General features: G+C 27.9%; 1 protein-coding gene across 4 annotated transcripts in view; it reads left to right on the top strand.

Moving 5' to 3' along the window:
• Window positions 1-26,282, top strand: part of LOC127288304 (1-phosphatidylinositol 4,5-bisphosphate phosphodiesterase epsilon-1-like) — a 212,058-nt gene that overhangs the window by 59,011 nt on the left and 126,765 nt on the right. For all 4 annotated transcript variants that reach the window (XR_007844014.1, XR_007844015.1, XM_051315690.1 and 1 more), the window contains exons 2-3: window positions 6,113-6,444; window positions 18,806-19,146. The gene's annotated coding sequence lies outside the window, so the exon portion shown is untranslated. The remainder of the gene's footprint in view (window positions 1-6,112; window positions 6,445-18,805; window positions 19,147-26,282) is intronic.

Raw genomic sequence — 26,282 nt, 5'->3', positions numbered from 1 at the left:
CTTTCTGTATATAATAATAAGTAATAATTGACTTTATACACTGTAAACAAGTATTTGTCAATTCAGCTTTGTCATTCTCTTTAGGGATTTAATATGTAGCTTTCTAACTTCAATTATTATTACTTTAGTTCCAAGTTAATTTTGCGTGAAATATTTGTGCAACAGTCATTACTTGATTAAGTTTTCCGTGACTAATTTTTCACAATCTCCTTAGAAAAATCCCTAGAGAAAATATCATTACAGTTAATATATATGTATGTGTAATTCTCATAATTCGTTCGTAATTAAGAAAAAAAAAAAAGAATGTATATGAATTAATATTCCTTTCATATATGGGGAAAAATTTCTGAAGCGATCCAAATGAAAAACAAATTTCTCAGAACGGGATGAAATTTGCACATAGTTTAAACCTGGTGGGTGAGTAGTAATTTTTTCAAAAAATTCAAAATTTAACCCATTTGTTTGACAATCAAAAATATTTTTCACTTTTTCTCAAAATTGTCATTTTTTATTAATTATAATTTTTTGAGGCGCATGAATATCCTATAAAAATCATTAGCTAGAATTTCCATTTGTATGAAATTCATTGGACAGAATTTATTTTTAGATGAATTTTCATTTTTCGAATTAGCATTTGAGTTACTTTCTTTATAAACGAAATTTTATTCAACATAATTTTTAGATACCGAATTTTTATTTATTTATTTATTTATTTAGAAAGTTGACGGGTCATGCCTTTTCGTACATTAGTACTTATTATAATTTGAACAGAGAAAAAACGCTGGGTAAATTTTGTTGCGGGTAATTTTAACCAATGGTAATTCACATAGACGGTGGCGCCCTCAACTAGGATAAAATTTGTTGCAGCTAATTTTTATACCGATTTTTGGGGTAAATTATTTAATGTCAGAATTTTTAAACTACACGAATTGTTATTTGATAGAATTTGTATAAATAAAAATTCCGACACATGGAGATTCAATAGTTTAAAAATTCTGACATTAAACAATTCGAATAACTAAAATTCTGTTGAATGAGAATTTTGATAAATCAAAATATTGGTTTAAATTATAATTCTTTAAAATAAAAAGTTAGATAACAAAATATTTGTTAAACTAAAAATTATATTAAATAAAATTTCGTTTACAAAGAAAGTAACTCAAAAATCCTAATTCGAAAAATGAAAATTCGTCTAAAAAGAAATTCTGTCAAATGAAATTCATACAAATAAAAATTCTAGCTAATGATTTTTATGGGATATTCATATTCAAAAATATGAAAATATCCTTTTTTTCGGAATATTAATTAATAAATGTTAATAAATTATATATTTTACAAACAAATAAACTGAACTGTTATATTCTGAACTTACCAGTTGGAAGCTTATGCAATTTTGCATTCAAAATGCTTCATATTGGGGTTTGTTACATTCGGAACTTCACACAAGCTTTCGATTGGTAACTACAGAATTACGCTAATTTTATTTGTTTGAAAAATATTTAATTGTTTATTATTTATTTATTAATTAATAAAAAAAAGGACGTTTTAATTTTTTTTTTGTACTGAAAACACAAATTTTAAAATTTATAAAAAGAAATTTATTAAGAAACGCCGATTTTGAGAAAAAGTGAAAAATATTTTTAATTTTTTAAAAAAAGGGTTAAATTTTGAATTTTTGGAAAAATTGTTTACATTATTCGAAAGAACCAAGATAAGAACTTTCAAAAAAATATGGGTCAAAATTTTTTAATTTGATTGTATGCAACTATTTCAATGGGATTTTTCAAACAATCCACTATTCATATTTTTGATGTTGATTCATTTTAGAAATTTTGTCCGATATATATTATTATGGATATATGAGAGACTGAGCATTATTAAATTGGTCTCCTCTTTCATTATGTGGACTATTAGAATTGTTTACATATATAAGCGAGTATTTCATTTCATATCGTTATGAGAATCATGTATTTGCTGTTAGTTGGATTACCAATACGTTTTCAACAGTTGAACAAAGATATAAATGGTTTTAACATGAAATATATATATATATATATATATATATTCTCCCAAAGCGCAGTATGGCTTTCTCTCCCTCTCTTTAACAATGTGATTCGCATTTTGATTCTGTTATAGTTCAATGCACGGATTCAATGTAAAAAGGGTAATTATCCATAGAAGCGAGGTTCGAATTTATCCAGTGTTCCGAAACCCATTCGGCACGCCGCTACTCTATTTCTGTCTACTTTATTAGAGTTAAAGCGACATATGACCTTATTTCAGCGTTCCTCTCTCGAAATTTTTCAACTTTACAAACTCAATATAGTTTTATGCATTTTCAAAAGTATATATTATATAAAAAATAGTTGGTCATCTTTTTTTTTTTATATAGCATTAACTTTTTAGTTATATTTTTGAATTCATTAAAATTAATTTTTGAATATTATTATTTTTTTGCAATAAATTTTTACATCTAAATATAAAAAGTAGGTACAAAAAAAATTAACACAAATATAAATAAAAATTGGTCTGCAAATGAATAGGGGGAAAATATTAGAAGAAATAATCATAACACACGCGCAAAAGAATTTAATAATATAGAATGATTGCGTTTACTCAAGCGGTTGACAGGAGATTAGGGTAAAGTGTGTTTTCTCATTTTTAAAAAATTTGAAATACGTTGACAACTAGGTGGGATCGAAAAATGTTCTATATTTATTTACGAAGCATCATAACACAAAATATTAGTCATGTATTATCTTTTAGTGAAAACTTTTTTTCTTTCCATTTACTATATATATTAAGAACATAATCTCAAATGTAATATTGTGAACATTGTTTTTTCTTTGATAAAGAATCATTTAATCACCTACTAATTTTATAATAAATTAAATTAGAAAAAAAGTTAGGATTAGGAATTCTCAAGTGATACTTAGAAGAATGTTATTTTAAGTTTTATGAAATATTTTTAATTTCTTTTGGCCAAATGGTTTATAATGTAAATTCATAATATTGAAATAGTTTATTTCAATAAAAAAAAAATATTAAATTTGTACACGTGAGTTGTGTTTATAAAAGTAATCGTAATGGCGCATTCACACCTTTTTGGCTGCCTGCCTGCATGTAGGTTACCATGGCAAGGCACGAGTGTGAGTGAGACAGAAAATTTGAATATTTAAATTTTCTGTCGCACTCACTCTCATGCGTTGCCATGGTAACCGGCAGGTAGACAAAAACGTGTGAGAGCGCCTTAAAACCGAAACTGTCGTCAGTTTCTGCGCATTTCTAACAATTTTTACTCCAAAAATAGTAAAATTTTCTACTTCCGAAATAATTTTTACTATTTTAGGAGTAAATTTTACTATTTCTAGAGTAAAAATTGACAGAAATGCGCAGAAACTGCAGATAGTTCTGATTTTATATTTAAAGTAGTAAAAGTTACTTTATTCGTTTTTTCATTTTTCTCCGTGTACTAAACGCAACTACGCTTGCGCGGCTACTCTTTAAATCTGAATTAGCGACTATTCGCTTTGAATTAGTGACTATTCGCTTATTCCTAGCGCAGATTATGCAGCTGGGAATAAGTGAATAATCACTCATTGAAAATTCGCTAATTACTAGCGAATAGTCGCTAATTGCTAGCGTGAATAGTCGCTATTTTGATCAGTTCAGAGTATGCAGCTACGAATAAGCGAATAGTCGCTAATTCAAATTTAGAGAGTATAATCATCATTGGTAAAAATTAGCGTACTTTATATCAAGTGCTTTAATATAATAAAATGTTTAAAATACAATAAAAAAAAAAAAAAATTATAAATGTCAAATTTATTCTTTTTTATGTTTAGCTAAAATATTTTCTAATCAACATTAATTTTTATAAATTATTTTGAAATTAATTTTCAGTAGGAATAGTTTTTGTTAACAGTTAAAATGTTCTTTTTTATGAAAATCAACTTTTAAATTAAAATAGGTTAATTAATTAAATATTAAGGAAATTTATGTAATTAATATTTATAAATAATAATAATAATAATAAATATATAAACATATACTTGCATTGTTAAGGGGGAGTGACACCTTTGAGGTCTCTTTTGAACCTGTTTTTCATGAATTTTTTTAAGACACAAGAATCAAGTAAACAAAATTTGGTTTCAAGGAGTTTATTTGTTAACTTTTTCAGTTTACGAAAATATATTTATACTTAAAAAAAAATTTAATTTGTTGTCTATAGAGGGCGCCAAAGTTGATCCCCTTTCTCTACAGGCCAAATCGGTGGGCAATTAGCTAAATGCCTAGGCGATCAGGTAAATGGCGTTAAATAGACGAATGGACTTGGAAAATGATTAAATTCGTCTACTTGTCTAAATAGATTAGTCATTTAGCTAAGTGATTAGGCATTTGGCTAGTTACCTGATGCTGTGTCGGCAAATAGAAGAAAATGGTTAATACATAGAAATTGAATTACATATTATAGTTTACATGAAATGATGAGAAAAATTGTTTCGGGTTATCTGAAAGAAAAAATATTTAAATGCTAATTATTAATTATTTGTCAAGTTAAATTAAAATTTTACTTATTTATTGAAACATGGTTGGCTCTGATGGCAACGAGAATAACATAGAGTACCCGATTTGAAACAAATGCATCGTTTGGTTTTACATTGTGATTGACTGGCATTACAATTAAGTACATTCTCACTTGGAAAGAGTTCCGACGGAATTCTGACGGAATTCCGATTAATTTTATTCAAAATTTTTAGAGTCCTAATTCCGTCGGAATCCTATCGGAATTTCTTTGGAAGTTCCGGCGGAATTCTGATAGAACTGCCAGGGGTCACTTTCCGGGGAATCTTTCCAAGTGGGTTGTTTAAAGCCCTGACCACCACTGATAGACTGCTTAGCTGCTGCTGCTGCTTCTCTCAGAGATATTAGCGTGTCTGTTGGTACGTCAAAAAATGTTATATAACATTGCTGCCAGATTTCTTGATTTCAGCTCAAGGAAACCAACCTTTTGAGTAGACCATCTTTTGTGCCAATTTGATATATACGCCATTTTCGTAATTCATTATTACCTCATAAATGTTAAGGAAATCAAAAGGCTCCTGTTTATAATTTCTATAAATTAAATGTACATCTCTAACGTTTGTTTTAGAAATTAAATTTATTTTGTTTCAAGCTCTTGTTTTATAATTTCTATGTGATAATCATTTTCTTCTATTTGCCGACACAGCTTTAGGAAAATAGCAAAATGCCTAGTCACTTAGCTAAATGACTAATCTATTCAGGCAGGTAGGCGAATTTAATCAATTTCCAAGTCCATTTGTCTATTTGGCGTCATTTACCTAATCGCCTAGGCATTTAGCTAAATTACGAATTCTTTTAATTGCCTACGACATTTATATATATATATATATGTACTCTCTAAATCTGAATTAGTCATATTTTACTGATTAGCAGTAGAAATCTACTAATTGCCATAGCGAGAATTGAGCAACTGCTAATTAGTAGAAATTTACTGATTCAATTAGTAAAATATCAATTACTGATTGAATCAGTAATATAAATATATGGCGGAGGCCACAAAATCTACTGATTTAATAGTTAATTTTAAAGGTTATGTTATATACAAATTACTGATTTACATAAGTTATTTTCCATTGCTTGCATATTCATTAATTATATTAATAAATTTCAAAAAATAACTGAAACTTTAGTTAAAATGAAAAGTACTGATTGAATTAGTAAAATTTCTACTGATTCAGATTTAGAGAGTATATGTAGAATAATCCCATTCACATTACATCTTTTTCTCTCTGAATAAATTGAACCAAGAAATTTGATCTCAATATTATAAGAAGAGGCAGAGAAAAGCGTATACGTACTCTTATTTTTTTCCTTAAAAAAAAAAAAAAAAATAAAATAAAAATGAAAAAGGAAAAAAGTTTGATGTGTCTGCTTTTCAGCCCCATCTTCATTCTTGGTTATTACAAGGAGGGAAGGAGAATGCCTGTCTAACGATTTGGACAGATTCGTTGGGAAAAGTCATAAATCACTCTCTGAGTTAATAATAAAGCGCTAGACTTTTATTTTCTTTTTCTTTTTATTTTTCTAGAGCGCGGCATCGATGCGTACAAACGTCCAACAGAGAAAGAAGAAGAAGCATGGATAAAGGGAAGACGGCAGACGATTGGATTTATCGATGCAGTCGACTTGATGTAGGCTGGAAAAGTGCAAAGAGACGTTTTCCACAAATGTTTGGTTGAGGTTGCACATGTTTTTGCCGTTTCTACTGCTCTATTCAAACAAGTTTGACATTAACCTGCTTTCTGAGTGATTGCGTCTTATTTATATATTTATATATATATATATATAAATATAGCCAGCACGACATTCAACCACTTCCGCATCCTCCACCCCCACGTGGCCGCACCATTACCTGATAAGGTATGTTTTTTTTTCTTCTTATTTTCACGTATTATAATGAGCCTCGTTTATACAAAAAAAACTTCCTTTCATTTCTGAATTTTAAAAGAAAGAAGAAAAAAAAATAGATAATAGTAACTGTACAGCTACAGTAGGTCATTATATTCTTAAAAGCTTTTTTTTGTGTGTATGTGTGTGTGTTTGACCTATTATATAACGTGACTTTTATATGACACTATTAGAAGCATCAAAAACCATGAATTATATTGTTAGTGCGAAACGTGACTTATTTTAAGTGACATGATTCTTAAAAATATTTTTTCATTCAAATTTTTACTCATATACTTCCGAAAATAATATAAAATCTATAATCAGAAATGGTTGAAGATAATATTAATTGAAAATAAGGTTTGAGGTTATCAAATATTTCTGATTGGCTCCTATAATGTTTCCGGAAATATAACGAACCAATCAGAAATGTTTGACACCTAACCTCTCTAACTTTATCTCTATCATTGCGATTTTTGCATTCCAGATTTTGAAATATTATCTACTACACGGAGAAAAATGGAAAAACGAATAAAGTAACTTTTATTTTTAAACAGTAAAATTTACTATTTCCGAAATAATTTCTACTATTTCAGGAGTAAATTTTATTATTTGCGGAATAAATTTTACTATTTCTGGAGTAAAAATTGCCAGAACTGCGCAGAAGCTGCGGACAATTCCGGTTTTACTTTTTTAAAGTACTTTATTCGTTTTTCCATTTTTCTCCGTGTAAATATAATAATAGTAATAATAACAATAATAATCAAAACAAAATTAAAAAATTTTTTTTTCTATATGAGTGGGAAAAATAATATCATTTTTTTTTCCTATCTAAAAGATTTCCTTAATTCTAAAAAGACTATAAATTTAGAAACTTCACTCAAAGTAGAACACACAAAGATTTTGATTCCTATTTTTAACATTTAACATTTGAAACATTTCTTTTCAACCTACACGTGTTTTTCTTTTAACATCTCATCTAAAAAGAATATATTGCTTTATAGATTTAAAAAGGAATCTTTATTACAGTTGATGAAAAAGAAAACCAAATTGAAGTAAAAAAAAAAGGATATTTTCAAAAAGAAATAAAAAAAAAAAAAATCGTTTAGAAAAATGTTTTAAAGTTATAGAAATGAACAACTTATAATGTCACTTTTAATGTCAGAAGCTTTTACGGCTAATAAAGTTTTCGCGATAGCGTCATATCACAAAAGATAATAATTACAAGTAGTTAATAAAATTTTTATTAGTAATTAATAACTATTAATCATTATTTAAAATAATAATAATAATATTAATTTCTTTGCTTAAAAAAAATCTATAATAATATTATTTGAAAAAAAATAGAGATGATATTTAAAATGAAAATTTGCTTTATATCAAACAACTATTTAATGATTATGAAGAAAATGTGAGTTATGAGCTTTTAAATGGATTTCATAAAAGAAGCATAAGGTATATTGTTTGTTGGTACACAATAAAATAGATGCAATTCCGAGGCTATTTATGATGGTAATTTCCCCTGAAAGGACACATCTCTCCTGACAATTCTAAAGCTTTAATTGTTAAATTGCTGTTGAAACAAATCTGAATTATTTTGTCAGATATATACATATGTAGCTAAATAGAAAATATTGATTATGTAAATTTTATATTTTTTTCTAAAAAAAAAGTAGAAACGATTAAAAAACAGTTTTATTTATGAACATTATATAGAATAGACTCTAAAAAAGTTTATAATCACTGTACTAGTTCAAAATTTGAACAAATTTATCTCAAGCGAAAACGATAAATTTTTTAAAATTATAGAAAAGTGCCGACCCCGAAAACCCCCGAGTGACGTATTTCAAGTGAATCCGTTGAATTTTTAAAAATTTGTCCGCCATATTGGATCCGACATTTTGGATTTTAAAAAACTAACATCGAATTCGTAATCAGCGACCCCAAAAATCCCCGAGTACCAATTTTTAAGCAAATTCAAATAATTTTTGAAAATTTTGTCCGCTATTTTGAATTTTGAAAAACTGATAACCGGATTCGTAATCAGCGACCCCAAAAACCCCCGAGTACCAATTTTTAAGCAAATCCAAATAATTTTTGATATCCGCCATTTTGAATTTTGAAAAACTGATACCGGATTCGTAATCAGCGACCCCGAAAACCCCCGAGTACCAATTTTTAAGCAAATCCAAATAATTTTTGATATCCGCCATTTTGAATTTTGAAAAACTGATACCAGATTCGTAATCAGCGACCTCGAATTAGGTTCATCTAATTGTTGCCAAATTTATTTTTAAAAAAATTTCTCGATTCGAGTACAGTGTACTTGTTATTTTTTTGTATGGGGTCATATGGATAACTCTAAAAAACGTGTGATAAAAAAAGTTACATTTTTAAATATCAACAATTTTATAATAGAAAATTAAAATTTTTCTGAGACTTTAAGTATCAGTAAATAAATTTTATTCAAAAGTTACCAAAAACAAATTATCACATTATTGTAATAATTTCCCTAAGATTGGATCCTGCCAATCAATGAACCAATTAGAAAGTTTGCTGTAATTATTATGCTTTTCCAATTCTCTATAATGTAGTTTCAATAATACTTTAGATTTCTCCTAATTTTAGTACTAAATATATATATAAGGTGTGAATTTATCTTCTTTCTTCAAGTTTCTGTAATTTTTCTTTTCTTACTGTAGAATTCAACCAAACCGCAAATATCTGTTAAAATATCGCATACAGTTGAATCTTTTCCAAAAAATAAGAATGTAAAATCACAAAGTATTTTAGAGTTGATAGGATTTTTTTTTTTTAGAAAGTTTATTGCAGGATTTGCTGCAGTGGCAAAAATCATCCTGCATCGGAACATCAAGAATTGACATTCGCTGCATTATGCTAATTGAAAAAGTAATAAATCAGATGAGAAATACGACGCAGCTATAAATTAGAAGTGTTGGCGATAGTCGGAGCTCCAATGAAATTTTGCAATTATTCGATTTAATTGAAATTTTATTGTCAGGCATTTACAGAAAATTAATAAAAATTATATTTCTATCCAAAAAAAAATATGAGGTGTTAAATCTCAAAGAATTTTAACCGCAGTTGCTCTAAAGTTTCTAAAAGTGTTAATAAACTGAAAAGAAGATGAAAACTGTTTTTGATGAGGATCCAAAGAAGTTAAAGAGGCGAAATTAAAAGAATTGAGAGTTCAAGTGCAAAGTAGTTTGGTATTAGCAAAACTTTTTGGTTGTAGCAAACTTTTCTAAAAAGAAAATAAGAAAGTTGAACATGAATCGATGGTAGTTGTAGCAAATCTAATTTCATCTAGTTTAAGACGAGCCTAATCCGGGGTTTTCTATTACGAGAATTGTCACCTAAGTTGTAACCCTATCTAACTTCCTGTTAGCTGGAAAAATATAGTCGATCTAATCAGAAAGATCCTTCCTTCTTCAGAAGTCTCGGAACTCAGCTCTATTGATAGACCGATAATCCATTCTAGGTCATTTGACCCTCAACCACGATTTCTAACTCCAGTAAATATTGAATAGTGACAGAAGATATCAATCGATGATTGCTTATTCAATTCACATATTCTACACTTGGGTGCAACTTATCTTATTTTGTGCTGATGGTAGTTGAGAAAGTCATGACACCGAAGTAAATGGACCACAGTTCTAATTCTAAGTTTTAGAAGATCTTCTGTAAAGTTCTTGTTGAGTTTTAACCCCAATGGAGCTTTAGGTCTGTCTTAGTATCCCGCATCTACTGCATTTCATGTTGTCTCTTAACTTCATTGCAAAGCAAATGCAAAAGGAAAATTCTTGTACTGTTGAATGAATGCTTTTAGATTATCATTTGGAATCGTAGCAGTGGACAAAAAAAACAACCATAGTATATTTTGTAGCAACTATCGATGGTTTCAGTTAGTTTGTCTTAAATAAATCCGAGTCGATAAAAATATCCTTGTTCTAAAACGTTCCTAAAAACATTTTCGAACTTTTCTTCTACTGATACGAAATCATTGGAAACTTCTTGAAAACTTGTAACCTCAATGAATTTTTAGTGAGTTTCGAATGAATTTGTATCGGTGGGGTCATATCTGTTAAATTAACATTCTAAAATATTTGAGGAACATTTGTGAAACAAGGATGTTTTTTTCCCGATGGATTGCTACGGCAGCTGTTTTTGGCAAGGGGTTCTCTCACTTAGAATTCCGTAGGATTCATTTCAGCATTGCATTACATGACGTTCGGCGCGTAAATGCTACGGATTCTACGTTGTGCCTGCAGCTAAATTTTCCCGTATTACTAACGTTCGGAATTGAGTGTTTGCAAATCCCTCGGAGTGCTTTACGAAATCCTAATAAATTCCACTGACACCCAGGCGGTGTTCGAATGGAAATATTGCGTTTATTTCCTAAATGAGAAGCTAATCGAATTTTGATAATCCTTGAAGAAAAATACAGTGTTTACTTCATCAGATTTTGCAGAGTGATAAATAAAACAGAAGTTCTACAGTCAGAGTAAGTGACAAAGGAAAGTTCTAATCGGATGCTTGAATTGCAGTTTGGTAAAAATTTTTGCCAAAACTGGAAGCAGTAACTCAGGAGAAATTGGCACAAGTATCGAGACCTTGAAATTCGAATCTATTTTTCCAATTTTTCTCTTTTATCTAAAAACAGAAGAATTGGGAGACTTTGTTCCAATTTCTAGAGTTCATGACAAAAAAAACAACTGACAAAAGAAGCGCAAAGTAGCTGTGGATTTTTAAAATCATTTAGAGGAAGTCTTCCTTTTTCATAAGTCTGTGGAACAATGGAGTTAGCCTTTCGTTTTATTAATTAGGGTTTTTATCTGAGGTCCTAATCTGCTAGTTCGTTTGTACTTATAATTCAATTTCAGTTATAATTCGTTTTCGGTGCAGTTCTTAGGCTTAAAAATCAATAATTCAGAAGTTGCACATTCCGTAGGTTTCAGTTCCAAGGTTTCTGTTCCAAGTTTCAGTTCAAGTATACAAATTGAACGAATTCTCTATTTGCGCATAATTGTTTCTTCAAACCAAATTTAATCATCTTTATTTTCGAAAGGTTTTTAGTGCATTTAGTGTGAATATTCTTTATTTAATTTTCTATAAAACTACGTTAGAATAGTCCAAAAATCTTAAGACAAATTCTTAAATTACATGATACAAACTAGAGTAAATTGAATATTGATTCATTTGCAATAAATAGTGATTTAAATTAGGAAATCAAATTATTAATTCATTATATCCTGAAAGTGTTCAAAACGTCCGCAAGGCTTGTTGAGATTACTATCAAAGTTTCACGTACATTATATAATATTAATGTATGTTAATTATCATGAATTTTCAGTGACACTTTCTTCTTGATAATGTAAAATAAATTACTAATTACTTTTGTGATGTATTCTATAATTGACACATTAATTCCTTAATATTTCAAAATTTCGCAATTTTTATCTCATTATTTGTTGAACCCCCCCCCCCAAAAAAAAAATAATATATTTTTTCATTGCTGACAATAATTTTTATAGTAAATTTTATTCAATGTGAAAGCTTTAATAATAATTTAAGAGAAATAAATCGATATTCGGTTAGAAATATATTTATATATTTTTTTTTTATTTTAAATAACGACAGCCAATCGGAAATGCATTCTCTTCGCATGAACGGCCAATACTTTATTATTGAATTTCAATTTTTTTTTATTTGTTAGGTTTTTAAGAATTTATAGCAACACTTGGACACAATGGTGTGTGGAATCGATGTTTCTCTTGTTATTTAAATTCAACTCGGAACTCCTGCTGTCCCTCAGAGGTAGAGAGAGAGAGAGAGAGAGAGAGAGAAAGAGAGAACTATAAAAAGCTTTAACCAGTATCCGCGCACAACATACCCTATTAATTTTCGCTTCAACTGTTTCATCCGTTCAAGTAAACTTTAAACGACGATCGGATCAAACTGAAAAGAAGTATTTAACCTTCCTACGATCAGGGAACATTTATTCTTTTTTACGATTTCGCTTGCGTCCTCTAATCTTCTTTTTAAATTCATTTCCAGTCTCAATTTCGATAAAAGAGGGAAGAATTGAGATCAAAAGAAGAACAAGAATCGACTATTTATAAATGTTTCAGTATAATTCAAAAAGAAATATGGTTCGTTCATTTTTATGGGATTTATAATAATAATAATAATAAAAAACGAACTGAAATTTGTATATCATTTTAATCTTTTATTAAGATAGACCCAAACAATAAGGAAACAAATAATATTTTGTATTCATGGAATATATTTTTTCATTATTTGTCTTCGAATAATTCAATTTTTAAATCAAATATATTTTTTAAAGGGAAGGAAAATAAAAGGGATAGAATTAAAGACAGAATTGAGATATCAATTCATATTGGGGGAAAATAAAAAACTTCAAAAATATAGTAGCTCTATTATATTAGTGTGTGAGAAAAACTAGAAATGAAATCTCTGTGGAAATATTTTTAAAAAGAAACGAGATTGTAATTTTAGCAACCAATTTACATGTAAATTGATTTGATTCGTGATGAGGAAAGGAAAAAAAAAACCCTGTTTTTTTTTCTATCGTATAAAAATTTTATGAATGGCGAAAATGGATATTCTAAATGAATAATAAATTACTCAAGTTATCGATATCAAATAACATGAATTAAAAATTTACTTTTATTCATTGTTAATAAAATAAAGAGAACAAAAAAGAAAAGGTTTTCAATATAGTTTTCAGATGTTCTATCTAAAAAACGCCTCTTTAACATTATTATCCACTGAGTAGATCTGTGTGGAAGCTGCAAATGAAATATGTATATCAAATCTAGTAACTCGGCCTAAAGCATGCTTTAGGGAATCTCGGGGCTTTTGGTCATGGCCACCGAAGTAGATGCTTTAATTTTGATTGATTCAGGTTATTTTGTTAACCTATAACCTCATTTCAAAATAAATATCTCTATTTTTTTTTAATAAAACCCCTGAATTAATTTATACTATTTTATATTATTTTACCAAATCAATTTTTTTGCATTTTTCTTTCATAAAAAAAAAACCTTAATCAGTTTATACATTATTTTATTAAATCACTTTTTTTTGCATTAATTCTCTTTCCCAAAATTTAAAGCAACGATATTTTATAAATTTTTTGACTTATTAAAACAAAAAACACGTATGTACATACCTATTTTATATATGTATTTGAAACATATTTCACGAAAATAGCAATTAAATGTTCTAAAAGTTTATGAGAAAACTTGAGAATTAATGTACGTTAAACTCCGATGTAATTACGACAGTAATATAATGTCAGTAATCGCAATATAGGTAATGACCATACATAATTTAATAGCTAAAGTTAATATAATTACAAACTTTCCCAAGCTCAAAAAAGAATAAAGAAAATTTTTTTTTTAAATACTTTTAATGAAATACGTTGTATTATTTTACTTTTGTAATAAAGTGCAAATACGCGCTTCTCATTTCCTTTCATGTTTCTAATTAAAAAAAAATTCCATTTTTACTCTCTTGTTTCTTATATTTCCATTGTAAATAAAGAAACAAAAGTAAAATTGGTTTTATATAAATTACAAAAGTATTTCTTTTTTTAAATTATTTTTTTCTATAAAAAACAGTAAATTAAATTAAAATTTGACGGAGTTTTTGTTTTATATTGTGCATTTATTTTATTTTTAATTGTTAGTCAAACTTATGTTTGTATATTAATGTTTTTAAAATTTTATATTTGTATCTTTGGAACCTCATTAAGTATCCTAATAAAAATTCCAGACTGTTGAAACAGTCTGGGTTATTGTCAGGTTTTTGTCATCCGGAATTAGTCCTGCTAAATTCAAAATTTGCCCGATTTATGTATAACTAGTGAATCCGGAGCTAATCAGGTCTAATCCGCAGTCAGTTCGATAATACGTACCTACTGAATGCAGATTCTAGATTTACTGATTAAACAGGTCGGATTAATTTCAGATTCAATAGAAGTAATTTTGCATTTATTAGGTTGTGTAGATTAATTACGGATTAAGCTGGATTAATTCCGGATTTACTAGTCACACAAATAATACTAATTTCGGACTTAACCATATTACACGGAAAGAAAAAATTACGTAACTCAGGATATCGCGACCATTTCGGGATATTTTCAAACTTATCTGTTTAAATAAGTAATTTTTATTTTTTTTTATTTTATTTTTATTGAAGTAAATCCAACAGTCACGTAGACGAATTACAGGATTATCATATAAAAAAGTAATATGTATCGCACAATGTAAGGTTAACAATTAAACGTCGTATATTCCTTAACGAAACTAAGAACAGCAGTTAAGAATGTTTGGAGTGACTGTTCAAAATCATCAAAACGTGCAATATTATTTCTATACATCACATTAAATGAATCACACATCCTCAATATAGGTGTAGTCTTACTTGCAGGCATAATTCCTGTGTATAATGGCTGAGAACATCGTGAGAAGAACTGAGGCACATTAAATAGTATTTCGGAAAGTAAATATGAACTATTGAATAATCTTAAATATAAATAAAACAGTATCAATCGCTCTACGACTTTGAAGTGAGTTTTCATTAAATCGATGACACAATTGTCCATAATCAGATCCCGGTGGTAGAAAGTTACCATACTTTTTGAAATGCAAAAACTTCAAAAACCGCTTCTGACATTTTTCAATAGATTCAGACAAATATTCTGGCAGATTACAATAAATTATATCACAATAAACAAATTTAGAGCGTACGAGAGAGTAAAATAATGTTTTTAAAGCAGCTTCATTTTTAAAATTTTTGCATATTCTAAATAAAAACCCCAGTGTTCGATTGGCTTCACACACAATGGTGTCAACGTGGGTGTTAAACTTAAGATTAGATGTAAAGTGTACTCCCAAATCTTTAATTACACTTACTCTATCAAGCGAACTGTCACCGATTCTATATTGAAAATTAATTGCCTCCTTTCTTTTCGTGAAGGTCATTACCTTACATTTTTTGGGATTAACATCCAGAGAATTGTTATTATACACCAATCATAAAATTTATCCACATCCAACTGGAGATCCTCACAATCGTCGCTGCAGTTAATGGGTTTAAATAATTTAGCATCATCAGCGTACAACAAAATTTCATTATTCAAAATCGATAAAATATTTTGGATATAGTCTAAAATATTTTCTCATTTTCTGTTAAAATTAACATTAGTAATTCAAGAAGAAATCAAATTAGAATTTGCTTAGTCCATTATAGAAATGTTAAAGAAACTTCCTTACTTATTGACGAGTTACTACATGAATTTCTCATAAAGCCTCATATGAAAAATTACGGAACTATTTCTGAAAATTCTTAGCTAAGAAAGACGAAAAAAATTTTGCTCTGTTTCTCCTTTCATCACTCCACATTTTTTTGTGGAGTTACACTTAACAATTTATATATAGCGATGAAATACAAACTCATATATTATTAATATAACACACACATGAAACAATTTTTATTAAGAATCTGAAGCAGAAAATTAATTTTAGAGAAAATTTGACTCCAGGCGGATTCGAACTCTCATCTCTAGGTACAGAAATCTGGTGTGTATCCTCTGAACTAAAACAGGTACATAGCTTCTCTTTCTTAGTAGAAATCTATAAGATACTGTATGCCGAGTGCATACACAGTGGCAATGGTTAACTGCGCATCAGAGTCAATTCCGAGTTCCGTAATTTTTCAGATTCAAATCCTGAAGTCTTCCATAGCGAGCAAAATTCATGAATATCTCTATATTTTTCCCTCGTATCTAGAATTACTGAATTATTTTAGGACTTTTTCCTAAACTTTTTCTTTCTGTGTAGTTCCGGATTATAGAAACCCAACTCTAAAGCAGACTGTTTCGGATTAATTCCACATTCCGAAATATTAATACCAAAGTAGTGACTATTGGTCAGAAGACAACATATCTTTTACGCCGACAGTGAACAGTTCTTATAGAATTTAAGACTCATCTTAACTGTGAGAGAACTGCACACTGGCGACATGAGTAGAAACTGTAATAAAAGCAACAAAACCAAAATAAATTCAGATTGTTGCAGATTTAATACATACAGAATGTCGGATTATACAAGACTATCATTTCAAATTCAGATTTTTAAACGTACTGAATCTATCCAGATTGTAGGAAAACATTTGGTATAGCATCTTAGTCTTAAATGAGTGCGGAAAAATCTGGAATTTATATGTACGAAATTATTATCATTGTTGTGGACTAATACCTGATTTTCAATTAAAATTTTAGACCTATAACTAAATCCGGATTCGCTATACACAGATTGCCGGCTAATTCGAATTCCTTGCTAATTAAGATTTTTGTTTAGATTGCAACCGCTGATTTTGAACATATTAATTCCTAATTTTTCCAGACTCATTTCGGCTTTGAATTTTTTATCATATTAAATCAAGATTATTGTCGACTAATAACGGATTTTCCACATAAAGATTTCAGCTTATTACGGATTCATGTCGGATTCAGTTTTTTTGACAGTACTTAATTGTTGCTTACTGTTGGCGGATAGTTTACATAAAAAAAAAATTCTATATTATTCTGGACTTATTTTGAATTGTTTTTTTTATCTAACTAAAATCAAATTGTTGCGGGCTAATTAGGGATTTATTTCAATTTCAGACTATTCCGGATTGATCTCGAATTTATCTTTTCGTCCAGACTGATTGTTGACTAATACGGATCATTTTGGGATTGTTTTCGTATATTTTCTGTACTAATCCTGACTGATCTGATCCTGAATTTAATCTGAAATCAGTCTGAAATTTTAACCATGGAGAGTCCCCCCTTTAAATATATTATATTTAAATGGATGATTTCATATTAGCCAATAATCCATGTTAGAATTTGAAATATCTCCGGGTCAAACAAAACATTTTCCTGTACAATATGTAATACATCTTCAAGTATTAAAAAAATCGATGCCTAGATTGATGGCCCGTCAGCGGGAACATTAGGAACATATTTTACATCTTTCTCGTAAATCTATTTTATTCTTTATATATCGAGACTTTTGCGTTCAATATTAAATCCTATGTATTATTTTGAATAGCATTTTTAGTTTGATGTAAACTTTTCTAAAAATTTGAATACAAAAAACCGCTGGGGTCAAATTTCTAAAAATAAAAACGGTGTTAATAAATAGAATCGTTTTTTAAATACTGCCGGTTATCTAATATACCGCCTCGTATACTGCATATATGTGGTAGAATTCTTGAAATGCGGCAATAAGATTTGTGCAAAAGCTTCCTTTTTCATTGTCTACAGTTATGCTACAGTCAGCAACTATAAAAGTTACTTTATTACTCTTAATGTTGAAACTTAATGTTGTAGAATGTGGGGATATTGTTAAAAACTCTTGGATTTCTGATTTTTAAAAGTAAACTGACAATGCACTTTTTGAAGATATACTCTGCAATTTTTAGACGATTAATTTGATGAGTATTGGACTCACAAACATTTGACGGTTGATAGATAAGTACACAGAAAATTAAAAGGCATTAAAATAAGCTGCAACGCTTTTTATTTTAATGCCTTTTAATTTTCTGTGTAATTCTAACAGCATCCGCATATTTAATATGAAAGGGAAAATGAAAATATTACATTAAATGTTGAAGTGTACCCTTAACCCGTACATATCTGTTAGATGCCAAATTAATTTTCTGTAACTGATTATTAAAATATATATAGGTGCTTTTAAATAAACTTAGATACGTTAACAAATATGACTTAGAGATTGTAATGAATGTAATGATAAAATAAAGTGTTGGATTAGCTCGCCGGATCAGGGTTCGTTTTTAAGCAACGATATTACATCAAAAATTACAGACACAATTCGAAAAATAACGTTTATTAACAAAAAAAGAACGACATAACTTAAAAATTACGCGATTACGTATTAGTTTAAAACGGTTGAAATGATAAATTCACAACTGTAGCATTTTTGATCAGTTTCCTCAGAGAATTCCCATAAATATCTCGAAAGTAAATTTCGTAAAAATTTTGGAAGGGAAAAAAGAAGTGTTTTTAAATATTAAGTTATTTCGATTGGTTTAAAAATTGTATTCAATATTATTTTTTTCCTAACATCTGCAGATCTATTGTTACGCCGTAACATTAAATTTTGTTTATGTCAAAAATTATTAATTTTAAAATTCTCACAAATTTACTTATTGATTCACGATTTTTTGTATAAAAGTAACAAGCTAATTGATTTCCTTTTTTTTTTCTTTGTTACAGAGCTGGAGAAGCGGCCGCAGCCGCAGCTGCCTCGGAGCTCTGAGGAGCTGGAGGATTTGCAAAAGCTGCTGCACTTCCCCGAGGAAGTGGCGCTCAGGTTGGCGGAGACTGAGTACCACTTATTCTATCAGGTACCACCCAACGAATATTTGCGGCACGTGGCACAAGATCCTGTTTTAACTCAGAAGCAATCATCATCAAGATCGTCAACATCTCCAGGTCTTGGCTCCAGTTTTCCTTGTACGACGAGTAGCGCAACACAGACGGAAGAAGAGGCCTCTTGGCCTACTGCTACTTCTGTCACAACCTCTGTGCAGACCCTCATTAACCGCTTCAATGAGGTATTTATTTTAATAATTTATTATTATTAATAAACTCAATTCAATTATTTTTGTAGACCAATTATATACATAAGTGTTTATTTCATGTTTTGAAATTTGTGGCCTTAGGTCTTTATTAAGAGAATTACGTTATTTTCAATATGTCAGAAATAAAGACCTAAGGCCACAAATTTCAAAACATGAAATAAACACTTATGTATTATTAATAAACATTCTTTTAAACTACAGTTTTCTGAACGTTCGCAACAGAATTATTTATCGGTTCAATTTATAATAAATAATAATTAATTAAAATTCTTAATGTCCTAATTATTTAAAAAATAATCAATTTTGATTTTATGGCATTCCGAAACGTTAAAGATGTTTTTTAATATTTTTTAATTTGTCCTATAAAATGCCATTAAACCAAAATTGATTATTAATAATAATTAAGAATCGTCATAAGACCAAATCAAAAGGACTCGATTTCCGTTAAATTATAAAGTTTTACACATAACACCGTCCGACAAAATTCAACTTTTTTTTTGCCCCACAAAAAAATCTAACATTTTTGGAATCTATAGGACCCAAAAAAATATCCGTTTTGCTAGATCAAGTCATTTGTGGTTTTTAGGAGTGAAAACAGCCCCTAAATAAAAAATGACAAGATATCTTTTAAAAATTATTAATATTTTATAAAACTTGGTATCTGGCGGTTTTCGAGGTCGCTGCTTATTAATCTGATGTCAGATTTTCAAAATTCAAAATGGCGGATTCAATATGGCGCTCAAAATTTTAAAAAGTTATTAAATTTTTTTTAAATGTGAAAAAAATTTAATGACTGTGTAATTCAGAGTGAGACCATAAAAATCTTTTAATGCAATTTAAAGAGTGTAAAATTATAAAAAAAAATTAACAAAAATTAAAGTGAGAAAGAGAAAATAAAAAACAATTTTCCGAAATTTATTACAAATACTTGTGTTTTAAAATTTTTTTTATTAAAGAAGCACAAGTAATGTTGTTTATCAAAAAAGAAAATAAAATAAAAATATTTTTATCATCAGTTCTGAAAACGAGCAGAATATAAACTTTACTGAAACTGTGTCAGACATTCGCAAAAAGAAATTTAGAAAAATTTTTATATTCACTATAAAAATTCTTCTATTTACACATTTACAAAGATTTTATAAAGTAAAATCATTCTCTGTAAAAATAAAATCAAAATTTTGTAAATTCGAGAAAATTTATTTTAAAATTCGTGAAAATCAACTCGGAAAAATGACTGGATAGAAAATGGTCACAGAAAAATAATATAAAGTCATAAATAAAAAAACTAGAGATAAATTCAATTGTATATATATATAAAGAAAATAGAAAGGTTAGATTTAAGGTTCAAAGTTGCAGTCCTATCATTCGATTGATAGGCCAAATGGCAGCTTTTCGAGATGTTGGCTAGTGATAGTGATGGGATGTTACATAGTGTGGTCGGTGAAAGAGACCCTTTTGCGGAAGTTCTTTTTTTTATGGATTTCGTTGGTTTTATGATCGTGTCTTGATGTAGATACCAGAACTTACAAAGTAAAACTAGCCAAGTGTTGTTTGAAAATTGGCTTTAGACTTTGACAATTTTAAAAGCAGACTCGTATTTTTTTTTTTTTTATTTTTTCAAACATAATGTTTTAATAGTTAAAATATATCGCTTTCTTAATATTTTATTATGCTTTTCCGGGGTGAAATATGAAATCATCTAAAAAATTCGATTTCTGTTTTAGATTCTACATTCAAAATACCTAATGTAGTTACTTTATGTTTTTGGAAATAATTTAATTTCAGATTACAAGATTTGTATAAAAGCTTTCAGAATAAGTTATTTGCGTTTAGATATTTCTGTTATTCCGAAAGTGTATGCAGTTTTTTTTCATGTTGGTCAGTTTTATGAAATTAAAAATATGAGTTTAGGGGTTCTTTAGCGAACACGTTATGGTGTACCAATATTCCAGTAGTTCAGAAAAATTGGCGTTCATATCGCCGGCCAGAACTCGAAAACTATAAGTCATATTTTCAAGATTTTTGTGTTATTCGATTACTTTCGATCTAATCTCGATGCCAAACTTATTTTTTGTCAAATTTGGAAATAAATTTTTTTTATAGTTTTCTATGTTACCGACCGGTTAAAGATTTAACATGTTAGCATACAACGCCACTGCTGACAGTATCCACTATATCTATATATGTATAGTAGTGTGGTGTTGGCCTGTGTACATAGTAAAGTCACAGTATTGCCAATTGCTGAAATTTTGCACCGGAATAATATCAAAACATAACCTCAATCATGGATGTATTCTGTTCAACAATTGTTATAACTAACTGGTCCACCACAATTCTTGAACAGAGTAAATCCATAATTGAGGTTATGTTTTGATATTATTCTGGTGCAAAATTTCGGCAATTGGTAATAATGTGGCATTACGTTTTGAATATTTTTAAAATTTAATTCTTTGGAAATTATTGTCCGTTTATTCTAATTTTATGCACTGAAAAAAAATTTATTTGCTTCAAATAATCGGTTACTTGATCATTAACGAATAAATATTTATTTGTATCAAATAATTATTATTTGAGTCAATGAAATGGTATTTGTTTCAAATACAAAAATTATTAGTTCAAGTAGAATTTGTTTACAATTTACAAAATAAAAATAAATACTAAATAATAATCTTATAAAATATATTTTAATTAATTAAAAAAGACGTTGTCACGATCAAAATTCTCCGTCCGTGTTATATTTTGCACTAAAATCAGTATTGCTCTATTTACCAACTTTTATTTTTTTCGGTTACTTGACTATTATCCAAATAAATATTTACTTGAACCATATAATTTTTATTTCAATCAAATAAACTGTATTTGAACCAATAATAATTTTTCTATTTGAAACAAATACCATTTAATTGGCTCAAATAATAATTTTACTTTTTTATTTTAAAAAATCAATAATCCACCTGCTGCGCCTCTTTGGTTGAAAAAAAAAAGATTCTGGCAATGTGTAGTTGCTATTTGTTTTACATAAAAACACTGGATTCGATTGAAAGTTCTGCTGCATCGAATATAAAGATACAAAAAAAAAAGTTGCAATTGTAATTGTATACTTTGGCTTTCTTATAAAATTGCCTTCAATAGACGATCATTCTGCTCTACTTTATATATATAAAGAAATTTCTTATCCATTTTTGGTTACGATTTGTTTTCTACGAGAACAATTCACAATCAAAGCTTCTTTCGCAATATCTAAACAAAAAAGAGAAAAATATGTTGTAAATATATACAACTGAACTTTGTCTTTTTATAAAACTATTTTCAATTAATTGTTCTGCTCTTTTAAAAAGCTGCTTTTAATCGATTATTATATGCTTCTGCGTCCGAAATGTGTCAATGATAATTTTGAAATTAGAAATTTAATAAAAATGATAGTTGACAAAAAATCACATTCGTTCTTGGAAAATAAAAATTTTTTTATAAAATTTTTTCAATTTTTAATTGTTAAATAGAGGAAGAAAAAAAATTTCTATACATTTTATCCTAAACTCAGTTTATAAATTGAAAAATTATTTGTCAGTAAAAAAAAATTGTTGCTTGAGAAAATTTATTTTTTCCTAATTTCAGCAAAATGATATTTTATTTTATATATATATGAGTGATTTTACAAACGAGGGAATTATGAGCGGTCAAGCTTATTTTGTATATTAATTTTGAAAAAAATAATTTTCTTTTAATGAAAATTGTAAATCTAAATGGTTTCTATTGTGGCACTAAAAAGCAGCAAATGATTTTTTAAAAAAATTCCGCTATATTGGTTCCGTCATTTTGAATTTTGAAAAACTGACTCTGGATTCGTAATCAGCGACCCCAAAAACCCCCGAGTAGAGAGTTTCAAGCAAATCCGAACGATTTTTTAAAAAAAGTCCGCCATATTGGATCCGCCATTTTGAATTTTAAAAAACTGACCTCGGATTCGTTATCAGCGACCCCAAAAACCCCCGAGTAGAGAGTTTCAAGCCAATCCAAACGATTTTTTTTAAAAATTCCGCCATATTGGTTCCGCCATTTTGAATTTTGAAAAACTGACCTCGAATTCGTAATCAGCGACCCCGAAAACCCCTGAGTAATAAATTTTGTATAAATCCATCCATTATTTTTTGTGTTAATGTGAATTTTCTATACACGATCTTAATTTTCTAGATAAATTGTTTATAAACAACCATAACTTTTGTAATTTTTTAAATATTTTGTCTGGCCACTTTCAGATATCTTTTTTAGTGTCATTAACTTTAAGTTAAATTACTTTTCAGACCTTAAATGAGAAAAAAATGTTGTGTCCATATTTTCTTCATTTTCGTCCTTCGTTTGTAGAATCACCCATATACAGAACACTCAGTTGTAAAATTAAAACTTTAGTTTAAAATTTACATATCTAAGTAAAGTCATGTCACATATTATCGTACATTTATATTTCATTGGTTTAAAATTAGTAGAAATAATTTGATCTTAATTTTTAGAAAATAAGATACGATCTCGAATTATTGTTTTAAAAAATTTTCTTCATAAACTTTTAATGCAATTTTTTTATAGTATTCTGTAAAAGAAGTTAATTTTTATTTTATTAATTCAGTATAGTTATTAAATTATTTGAATTGAAAGTCAAAAATAGAAATGACCAGCATGTATATACAACGTCTTAAATCAGAAATATTAAAATAGGTATAATTAAAAACGCTAAATAAAACGTTAATAAATAAATAATTAATATACTTTTTTCGAATTGAAATTTTTTTAAAAAATAGTTTACTTTTTCTTTTAATAATAATTATTTTTAAAAAAAAATTAATTTTAATTTCTGATTAATAGAAACAACATTAAATATATAAACGGCAGTATTAAATTAAATCTTGGCACACAATCAAGATAAACATGTTTATTCTAATATTTATTTATCTATATTCTAATAATAATTTTCACGATAAATAAGGTAACTTTATTTAAATTATAAATTCGGTCAAAGAATCTTAACAATGTTGATGATAAAATTTTTTTTTTTTTATTTTATCAGCTACTGAACATATAACTTTTCAAAGTATAGAGAAAGAGAGAGATTGCTTTCATTTTCTGAAGTTATAAGAAATATCTTCTTTGACTTTGAGCCTCGCTTCCAAACTTTATATAAAAGAAGGACAGAATTATTGTTTGTAAAGTTTGGAAAATGTTTCACTGGAGTAATAACAAAAGTTGGAAATATTTCTATATGTTCTTGCGTTTTCAACAGGAAAAGAGCGTTTAAAGTATAATTAATCGTGACAATAATTGTTGAAAAAATTATTTATTGTAACTTATTGTTGGTAATTTTATAAATCAAATTATTTTTCAAAATATTGTTAATTAAACTTTTAAGTCACTTTTTTCAGAATTTTTTATTTCAAAACCTATAAAAGATAGAAAAATATGTTCTATATGAAAATTGTAGGGAAAATATTGAAATTTAAGGTAATATTTCATGAGAAATTAGAAATTTTAATTTTTTAATTAATTTAAATAATATTTTTTTAATAATTTTTTTTTATCCGAAGTCAGTAATTTTTTTATTTAATATTTAAATTAAAGCTTGACATGTCCTTAAAAATCCCTGAAAATTTTAAAGACGTGTTTTTTGATTTTTTCGAGAAATTAATTATTAAATTTTGCGTTGCATGCTTAGTCCCGCGTGACGTACGTGACAACTACTCGTAAGTTGCTAAACCCTGCTCTACAAAGTAATTGTACCATTTACTTAGGGAACATCATATAAATAATAACAAATTTTTTCAAAATAATTATAATTTATTATAAACATTATTAGAAAAAATATTGTCATCAAAATTTGATAATGTTTTTAACAGTGCAGTATTCGAAATGTATAATAAAAATATGTAAATTTTTAAAAATAAATTTTTTAATAAAAATATATTTAAAAATAAATATAAATTTAAAAATAAAATAAATCTGACACATAACAGCGATTTCTTATATTATTTTTGATATATCCACAAAATTTAAGCTCAATCTATTAAATATTTTGCGAGATAACCTGCGGAGAATATTTCCATCTAAAATAACAACAATAACATAACCTCAATAATACTGGTGTTTATGTTTAATAGCATCATTTTATTTCTTTCGGTGCAAATAGATAATAGCGCATTAACCGAATGTTGACGAGAAGTAAGTAGCCGGTTCTTTGAGATCTACTTTACAGAATAAATAAAAGAGTTTCGTGATCGCTTGAACGATCATCCGTTCCCTACACAAGAAGAAGAAGAAGAAGAAGAAGAAGAAGACTTGGAAAGTCGTAAAAGTTACGGAATCCGTTTAAAGAACTCTATATATAGTTTAGCATTTAGAAAACTTTCTCTACAGAGAACAATTCTTTTTGAAGCGCAATTCAACAAAATAAGATTTACACTATAACTGAAAAATGGATTTTTAGTTGAAAAATTTTTATACGTAATTATTTTTCTCAAATGTGTATTGCTATAACTAAAAAAAAACATTAATTTTTATCACTTCTCAAAATTGAATCATAATATTTCCCGAAATTATAACAGAATTTTTAGGTTAGGATTGAAACCTTCATTTGTTAATTTTCAAAATAATGTAATAATAATAAATATTAATAAAAATTTTTAGGTACTTATTAAATATATATATATATAAATTTATAATTACACATGGATAAATTTACACTCTCTAAATTTGAATCAGTGAAAAAGTCACTGGTCTTAAATCAGTCGCTAAATTCTAGCTATTTGAATCAGTAACATTTTACTGATTTTCAGTCAAAGTAATTGATTTTCCAGTGAATAAATATCAATTAAAAACACAAATTCATAATGGATAATACTTGTAGAAATTACAATAATTAAAAAAATTAGTATAAAAATAAAAATGTATCGTATTTAACGTGGTGAGCAGTCCCACTTGGAAAGATTCCCCGGAAAGTGCCCCCTGGAAGTTCTATCAGAATTCCGCCGGAACTTCCAACGTAATTTCGTCGGAATTCCATCGGAGTTCCAAAGAATTTCCGATGGGATTCCGACGGAATTCCGATTATTTTTTTCAAAATTTTT

The sequence above is a fragment of the Leptopilina boulardi genome, unplaced genomic scaffold, assembly GCF_019393585.1.
Source record: "Leptopilina boulardi isolate dan_hultmark-lab unplaced genomic scaffold, ZJU_Lbou_2.1 LbouV2_384, whole genome shotgun sequence".
In the NCBI taxonomy this organism is placed as follows: Eukaryota; Metazoa; Arthropoda; class Insecta; order Hymenoptera; family Figitidae; genus Leptopilina; species Leptopilina boulardi.
The sequence above is the reverse complement of the archived record's forward strand: the minus strand, read 5'-3'. Positions and strand labels throughout refer to the sequence as shown.